Raw genomic sequence first — 9,352 nt, 5'->3', positions numbered from 1 at the left:
CTTAGTGTATGGTTTGCAGATCCAAGATCCAGAGGCCACATCTAATGGGGGTCTAGCTGAATTATGACATGGCAGAAGGCAGGATTGTGTGCATTCGTATTCATGTGTCTCTGTTCTGCTCTTGTTCTCTTTCCTTATAAACCTGACAGGATTCAATTTTGGAGGCCCTTCCTTAATGACTTTAACCCTAATCTCTTTCCAAGACCCCACCATTCTTCCTTCCTTCCTTTCTTTTTTTTCTTTTTTCTTTGTTTTTTTTTTTTAATATGAAAATTTATTACTACTGTGTTTTCACCATCAAACTTTATTATCTTGGTCTTTCCTTATTGCCTTTGAATAGAGCCAAAAGAGAGTCATTTCCTACTTTGACAACCATAAAATTGGACTCCAAGAATGTCACCAACAGCATGACCTTTTCGACCAAATCCAGCAACCAAACTTCATTATTTTCCTCAATAAAGTCCAAGCAACCATCACTGAGTACTAAAGCTGTGATCTTCTTGCCATTCTTTTTTTTTTTTTTTTTTTGAGAGGTTTTCGCTATAGGGTGTGTGCGCTCATCAGACAGACAGAGAAAGAAATAGAGACAGAAAGCGAGAAATCAACCCCCCAGGGGGGATGGTCACGCTGCAATCCCTTCTCCTCCATTCTCCTCTCAGGATCTTTGGCATGCACGCACATGCACCCAACGTGAGTTTTAAGCCACCAGGTCCGGGACGCGAACTGTGGTCAACTATGTGGGAGTCCAGCGACATAGCCATTATGCTAACTGCTGGTTCCATTCTTACCATTCTTGATTAGCTGAACCCTGACCCACTTTCTGATGGCAGAATTTTGTTGTTTGGCTTCAACCTCTGCTTTTTCCAGCACAACTCCCTTCACATGGGAAGCACCCCCGAAAGGGTTGGCCTTCAGGGCTCTACCCAAATGGACCTTCTTGTACTGTTTATCGTACCATTTCTAGTCCTGCTGGTGACTACGGAGCTTCCTAGCAGTACAAAGATATTGACACTTTCCCATCCTGCTGGCACAACCGGCCCAGTCAAAAGCTCCAAGACTCCACCGTTGAACACAATAGTTGGGTTATGCTTTTACACTCTTAATCCCATGACAATCAAATTACAATGTATGAATTTGGGTGAGATATTCAAGTAATAGCAAGAGTGCTACTATCTTGAGATAGAGGCATATTATAAATAATATGAAAACACAGAAAAGAGAGATTAGCTCTGTAAAAGGAGAAGTCAAGGAAGACTTCATAGAGATGATGTTTGGTTTATATATTTAAAAACAATTTTAAAATGGCCAATGGGTGAAAATGGCATTTGAGGCAGAGGGAACAGCATATATGCAAAGGCAGGAGGTATAAAAACACAGCTTATGTTAAGCTTTGCCCATCGTGCCACATCTGTCTCCTGAAAAGCAGCCTGAGGTTTCTAGGAGGTAAGGCAGTAGTAATAAAGGATGAGGTAAATTCTGAACTAGTATGACAGGAGGACTTTGAGATTATGAAGATGATGTGTATTAAATGTAAAGTTTAAAACCCTGAGTTCTAGCTCCAACTCTGCCACTGTTCACCTGGGAAGTCACTTCCTTCTCTGACTTACTTCTTTATCTAGAAAATAAGAATGTAAAGCAAAGTTATTCCTAAGATAATATTTGGGTCTAGAATTCCCTATAACTATGGATAATAGTACTCTAGCACTTCTAGCAAAAACATAAATATTGCTTTTATTTTTATTTGTGTATGTATGTATATATATATATATATTATATATATATATATATATATATACAGAAAAATATATAAATCCTCCACCTCATTTCAAAAAGGGATTTTTGAGGCAGCCTAAAGAAATACATGTTGTATATAAAGAATTTGGTTCTGTCCCTGGTTTCTAGGAAATAACTTCTAAATCTTTGGTATTTCTTGAGTGATAGGAATGTCATTGTTATTCATGATAGGTCCATTATAGCATACCTGATTTATGCTAATGATACAATTCAGTATGACTCACAGGAAGACTGACCATGGAATAGAGGGTTGGGGCTTTGAATCAGCTAAAGACTGAATTCTATCACAAGCCCAGTGATTCAGTTAATTATACCTATATAATAAAACTCTATTGAAAACTCTGGACAATGAGGTTCAGGTAAGCTTCTTAGTTGGAGAACGCATCAATGTGCCATGAGGGTGATGCACCCTGTGCTTCCAAAGAGAGAATGTATGGAAATTCTGTACCTAGGATCCTCACAGATCTCACCCTTTGTGTCTTTTCATTGGCTGATCTGAATTGATAACTTAAATAATAAAAATGTAATCCTGAATTTGTGAGTCATTCTAGAAAATTACCACACCTGAAGAGGTCAAAGTAAGTCCTGAATTTATAGCCAGTTGGTCAGAACTACGGGTGGCCTGGGGACTCCTGAACTTATGGCTGGCATCTAAACTGAGGGTCTTTTTTGAAGATCATGCCCTTAACCTGTGGAGTCTGCCAGCTCCAGGCGGTTGGCATCAGAACTGTATCACAACACTGTAATAACAGAAATAAAATTAAAACAAATAGCTACATCCAGAAGGAAAAAGGATACAAAAATAAAATGTCAAAAGTAATGCAGTTTCTACTCATACACTGCCGATGAATTATAAAACAGCTTTATAGAGATTTCAGAGACAGTATGATATGGAGGTTACAGGTTTGGGCCAAACTTATAGGATTCAAATTTTACCTCTATTTATCATATGAGTGACCATGGGCAAATCACTTAACTTTTCTGATTTTCTCTTTCCCCATCTATAAAGTGTAGATGATAAAACCTGGAATTATTTTAAGAATTAAGTTAGTTCATAGAAAATGCTTAGAACAGTGTCAGCCACATAAGAATATTTAATACACATTACCTAATAAGCCACAATGCATGCTAATGTCAGCACATCAATGCAATTAAATGAACTTTTTTCTAAAATATTGTCTAGACATGAAGCTAATTATCTATTGTAGTGCTATTCAGCAGAAATCTTCACAATGATCACACAATTCTGTACCCTGTGTTGCCCAATCTGGAAATCAAACACATGTAGATACTGTGCTTAAAATATGGATGTTGTGACTGAGGAACTGAATTTTTAATTTAATTTATTTCACTAGAAAATAAATGTGTGTGAGAGATATGAGTGTGTGTGTGTGTGTGTGTGAGAGAGAGAGAGACATCCACCCACCCCCAGTGAGCTTGTTCACACTCTGCAATCCCTTTTCTTCCAATTTTCTACTCCCTCAAGATCCTGGCCATCCCCATGTATGCCCAGCATGAAACAGAGCCCAGACTTGACTCGTGGTTGTCCACGTGAGATCCAGTTTCTTCTGTGGACCACCTAACCATGCTATGGGGCCAGCCATAATTTTTAATGTATTTAAATTTAAATAGCCACAATAGACTACCATATATTGGACAGTGGAGAAAACAAGGGCATAAGGAATATGCCACATGCCCATTGGGTGCTCCTTCATGAACAGTTTCCTCATGGTCAAGCTTCTGGTAAGAACTAGGCAGGTGAGAGTTCAAGTTCATTTAAGTCTAAGTTTCTAGTTACAATGTACATCCAAGTAAAGAAATGAGTTAGCATTTTGTTATGAAACTCAAAAAGCCTACCCCATCAGGCATGGGCCTGGAGTAAAGCCCACATAAGGATAAGTCAAGGTAATATTTGTAGATATAGAGTTTTTCCTCAGAAAATAGTACAGAGTTCACTACAATTTACGATAATAAGAGACTGCAATGTTCTATTTACTTTATCACTGAGAATTAAAGGGGGGAATAATGCATGTAATTGCTTGACACATTGCCTTGCACAAGAAACATTCAATAAATTTTAGTACCCATTATCATAAAAATCAGAATTATTCTATTCTATAAAATGTATCTGTATTAATTTTAACCTGAAAATTGTGTAAGCAGATATTAATAAACTTTAATATAGTACTTGCATATCATTTCAAACAATGTTATTTATTTATGCACGCTTCAAGATAATCAAGAGGCAAAATATAATCTATAGGAGGTAAATGAGTTAACACTTCTGTATAAGGGTTTTAAATATTAACCAAGTAAGTACTAGAAGTCCTCTGCCAAAATTGATTATATATATTTTGAAGCAACTTATTTAATGTAAAGTAATTAGATTATCAGTTCCTTCTCTGTGGAGGCTACTTTAAATTTAAGAAAATAAAACTGTATCATCAGCATTTACATAAATGCTTATCTGTCTGTTCTTTAAAGCAGGCAAGTATGAATTTGGCTCATCTAGAAATAATATCAAGTCATTAAGAGACACATTAAAAAAAGAGAATCTGAAGCATATTGTATTTTGCCAACCTTGATGTTATTGTCAAGAACATATCTCTAATGACCTAAATTCTAGCAGTGATATTAGAATACAAGGTATAGTTCCATGTATCAGTAGCCAGGAGTATTTATCTAGCACATTATCAATTTCTGCACATAAACCCCCAAAAAGAGCAACAAAATTAGTGTTTTTAAAGTTCTCAAAAACTTAGTTAGCAAAAATAAGTTTGACTTTCATAGTGAGGGGATAATTCAGAAGAAGTATAAAGCAGTTTTACTAGAATGATTTTTCCCAGGTAATAGAAGTAACAAGAATCTAAGCACACCATCGAGAGTAGTGCTGAATATTCCCAAAGCAAATGAGTGTCCCCTGTGCTTTTTTTAATCAAAGACTATTACTAGGACTCAAACTAAGATTTTTCATTTCAGGGCAATTGATATTGATCATGGTTTTTAAATCTGTGAGTTTTGCTCAATCTCACACTTAAACACTGAAACATAAACTAAGAACCTCATGGTTTTCATCTCCCATGCCTTAATTACAAAAACAAAACAAAACTCACATTTTCAAAACCTGCTTATCATCAACTTTGAAATGCATTAAGATTATAGGAAAATAATGTGGTAGAAGAGAATGACTGACTGGCCCTTTGAAGTACCAGAAACTATACATAATCATGTAGATCATACCACTATACAAATGTCAGTAGAAAGCAATGTATAATCAAATGGTGTATCAATTAGAAATACTTCAGGCTAGAGACAGCATCAAACATGACTATGGTGGCTTAAATATTAGGAACTATGTCTTCTCACATTAGGGGCAGTCCCGAGGTATAGAGTTGTTGGTTCTGGTTTATTTAGCTCCAGGTCCTCTGAATTCCCTTTTATTTCCCTCAAGGACTCAAATGGGCTGCTACAGCTCTAGCCATAAAATCATATTACAGCTTACTGAAGGAAGAAGAGGTAGCAGCTATTGAGGAATCCAGCTCTACATCAAAAGGCTATGTGTGATCAGTCAGGTCCAGCTGCAGGATTTTCCTGGTAGTCTTTGAACAGGGGAAGCCTCCCTCCCTAGGCCAGATGTGGTACATAGCCAGTGCTTTGCAATTTTCAAAAGGAACTACAGTCAAGGACTAAGATCCCCTTTTAACTTCCCACCTCCTACCCAGGTCAGTCATAGTTATATGTGTATATGTATTCCTGTATCCCTCCTACCAGGGGCCTTGGCTAAGGTACTTTTCTCCAATTTTAGTGTTTTTCTACTCCTAGCCCTTCACTCTCTCTCCCTCGTTGTGACCCTGCATCCATTAAAAGGCAAGACTCATCTCTACAGGGCTCCTCGGCAATAAAATATTTCTTTCATCTGCACTCTATCTATCTGACTCTTCCTTGGAGTGTTCAATAAGAAAAAAATAAATGAAATAATAGAGAGCCACCACCACTTTCTTCTTCCTGCTTGCTCTGCCACAATAAATCAATAAAGTACCAATAGTTACTTTCAGTCTAGCTCATTGTCTAATTGCATCTCAACACTTGGCAGCCCAGCAGGACAACAAACCTTCCCAGAAACCCTATAACACGCTTCTATTGCACTTTTATTGGTTTTAACTGAGATACATATGGCCAGATAAGTAGTGTCTATAAAAATAAAAAGTTGGTCCAACAACCATCAGTGCCTGTTATAATTTGGAGATGAATTCTATGAGGGCAATACAGACTTAGAAGTTCAGCTCAGAGAGATGTTTGAGCTAAACTGCAAGGAGATAGTTTCACAGCAAAGATTAAACTGTGTTCTAAAAAATAAGATTTGGAGATGAGAGACCACAGCAGATGGAATAAATAGACTAAGAAAAAATTTTGAAGAAGGAATGAACTTCTAAGACAGAAGAAATCATCCTGCTTCTCTGGAGAACAGAAGGCACATTTTGATTCAGGAGATATAGCATGGCTGTTTTCCAAGGCAGGGTGGAATATGCCAGTACTATAGGAGACTTCTCAGCAAATCTTTAGCAGAGACTCCTTAGCAAGTACTAGAAATAAACTAGGATCTATAAAAGGTCTGCTATTGTCTAGCCAAACACATCAGCAAACATTTATGCCAAACAAGTAGCCTTAATACATGCAGATTACACTTTTCAGAAAAGCCAAGTAAAATATGCCTTATGGGCCACAATGAAAAAAGCACCATTCTGCCACTATCTCTGCTTTAACTTCCACTGTGACCCATGGAGTATCCATTCATGGAACTAAAGCAACATATGGCCCTGAAAATATAAGCCTATGATTTAACAATGAACAGAGTAATCTTTAGATTAAAATATCAAATCAAAAATGATCTTGAGTAACAATGAGTTTAAGTTAATGGTTTCTTTCTTTTTGTTTAACTTTTTTTTGTAGAGAGATGAGGCTGAAAAATGTTTTCAATAATTGCAGCAGATAAGATCAAAGCAATATTTTCTCTATATTCCCCAAGAGGCATGTTTCTCCTGATCTTTATTAATTGGCAGTGAAGGTATAAACAAATAGTGGAAATGAAACCAGAGAATGGGCTTCTTTCACGTTTCTTATTATACCTCCCATGGAGTAACATGTAGTTAGACACCAGAAAGCTCAAGGGCCAAGATCTGTCCAGTCATGTTGAAGTAAGCTACACCTGAAGGAAATAGGAAATCTGCAGAGATCACTCTGAAGTAAGTCATCTATTGACTTACTAAAAGCGCCCCTCAAGACAGTTCCCAATAGTCTGATTTTGCACAGTAAATACTTTTTCTTCCCTGACCTTAATTGGCAATAAGATATCCTTGCTTATTAATCTACCCAAGTGACTGTTCCTAAAAATTAAAGTGTGGGATGCTTTTATTATACAACTATGCTGGAGATGGAAACAACAAAATATAAACCCACAACTGTAACCTCCTAAAAGCGAAGAGATTGACAATGGCCCAACAAGAAAACATTTTAATTAATATGCTTCCCTGTGGAAGGCTTCGCCTTTTTTCTTGTGCGCTCAGCTGGAGTAATTAGAGGAAAACCTGAGGGGAGCCTACCCCAAAAGCTTCCCTCAACCTTCTCCAGCTGTCTTACTCTTCCTTGGCAACTATCTCCATTAAGGAAGAGACTCAGCATGAGCTGTAATGTACATCTGCTCTAGGGAATAATCTCTCTCAGGAATCACCAGGAAGTACCCCGCTCAAAACAAAACAAAATCCTAAGTACTCACCTTAAAAAAAAGAAAAAGAAACGATCGTTTAAAAAAGATGTTCTGGGGCCAGTCGGTGTCATGGTGGCTAAGGCACTGGATTCCCACATAGTCGACCACAGTACAAGTCCCAGACCTGGCAGCTTGAAATTTACACCAGGAGCAAGTAAGTTCATGTCCAAAATCACAAGAGGAGAATGGAAAAAAATGGACTGTGGCATAGCCATCCCTCTGGGGCAATGATTTCTCACTTTCTGCCTCTCTGTTGTTCTCTAACAAGTAAATGCGCCTTATAGCAAAAATGTCTTTTTTTAAAAAAATCAGAAAATTGACTCCCTTGCAGTGTGAGGTCTAATGAATTTTAATAAATTTATACAGTTGTTCAACTATACCACGATCAATTTTTAGAACATTTCCATCACTCAGAAAGTTCCTTTGTGTCCATTTGCCATCAATTCCTGCTCCTACTTGCAGCCCCAAGCAATTAATGATCTTTCTGTCTCTACAGATTTGCCATTTATAGAATTTTCATATAAATGGAATAATAAAATATGTATAGAATATATATTACTTTGTTTGTGACTGGTTTCTTTTACTAAATCTGTTTCTGAAGTACATTGATGGTGATACATGTATAAATAGCTTGTTCCTTCTTATTGCTGAATGATATTCTATTATATACATACACTTCATGCTGATTATTCCCTAGTAGATGGACATGTGGATTGCTTCCAATTTGAAAACATAGTAACACAAATATCCAAATATAAGACCTCATATATGCATATGATTTCATTTCTCTTGTGCACATATATAGAACAGAAATTACTGGGTTGTGTGATAACTACAAAATATGTTCAACTTTTTAGGAAACTGTCAGACAATATTTCAAATTGGTGGTGTTATTAATCATTTCCATCAGCAATGTCTGAGGAGCTCAAGTTTATTTATGATGTCAATGATACATTCTGAATCTTTTCTGATCACATATATTTTAGTAAGTATGTAGTGATACCTAACTGGGATTTTAATTTGATTACCCATAATGGCTAATGATGTTGAACATCTATTCATGTGCTTATTTACTATCCATCATTCTTTTTTGTAAAGTATCTAGTCAAAGTTTTGCCCATTTTTTAATTGGACTGTGTATCTTCAGACTGATTGCTAAAGTAGTTCTTTTTTTTTCTTTAGTTTTTGCTATAGGGTACATTCATTCACTGGAGAGAAACAGAGAGAGGGAAAGTGAATAATCACCCCCAACCCCTGGGACGGAGGAAGGGGGATAGCCATGTTGCAATTCCTTCTCCTCCTTTCTCTTCACTTGATTTAGGACACATGTGTCCAGCATATATTTCAAGTTGCCCAGTCTGGGACTCAAACCATGAATTGACCATGTGGGTTTCAACTGCCTAACCACCATGCCACCAGGTAGCACAGCAAAAGTTCTTTTCATATTCCAGATAGAGTGCATTATCAGATCTATAATTTGAAAATATTTTCTCCCATTCTTTTCTATCATCTTTGGTTGTTATTTTATTTTTGAAAAATTTTACTACATTTTAAATTTACATATAATAGTTGTACATATTAATGGGTACTCTGCGTTTTTTTTTCAAAGCATATATACATTGTGTAATGACTAAATTGGGTCAATAAACATATCCACTGCCTAAAACATATTTATTTACTCTGTTTTGTGCAATTTCAAAATCCATTCCTCTAACTATTTTGAAGTATGTATTAACTTTTCATCTATAATTGCTCTATTCTACAATAAAACTCTAGAATTCATTTCATTTATCT

The 9,352-nt window shown here is 36.5% G+C and overlaps 1 pseudogene; it reads right to left on the bottom strand.

Annotated features, from left to right (window-relative positions):
- Positions 1–307: 307 nt before the first annotated feature.
- Positions 308–1,020, bottom strand: LOC106735893 (40S ribosomal protein S23-like; annotated as a pseudogene).
- Between the last annotated feature and the right edge of the window lie 8,332 nt (positions 1,021–9,352).

This window comes from Tupaia chinensis, unplaced genomic scaffold (assembly GCF_000334495.1).
Source record: "Tupaia chinensis unplaced genomic scaffold, TupChi_1.0 Scaffold000565_1, whole genome shotgun sequence".
Classification (NCBI taxonomy): Eukaryota; Metazoa; Chordata; class Mammalia; order Scandentia; family Tupaiidae; genus Tupaia; species Tupaia belangeri.
Note: the sequence above shows the minus strand (reverse complement) of the source record. Positions and strands in the feature narration are given on the sequence as shown.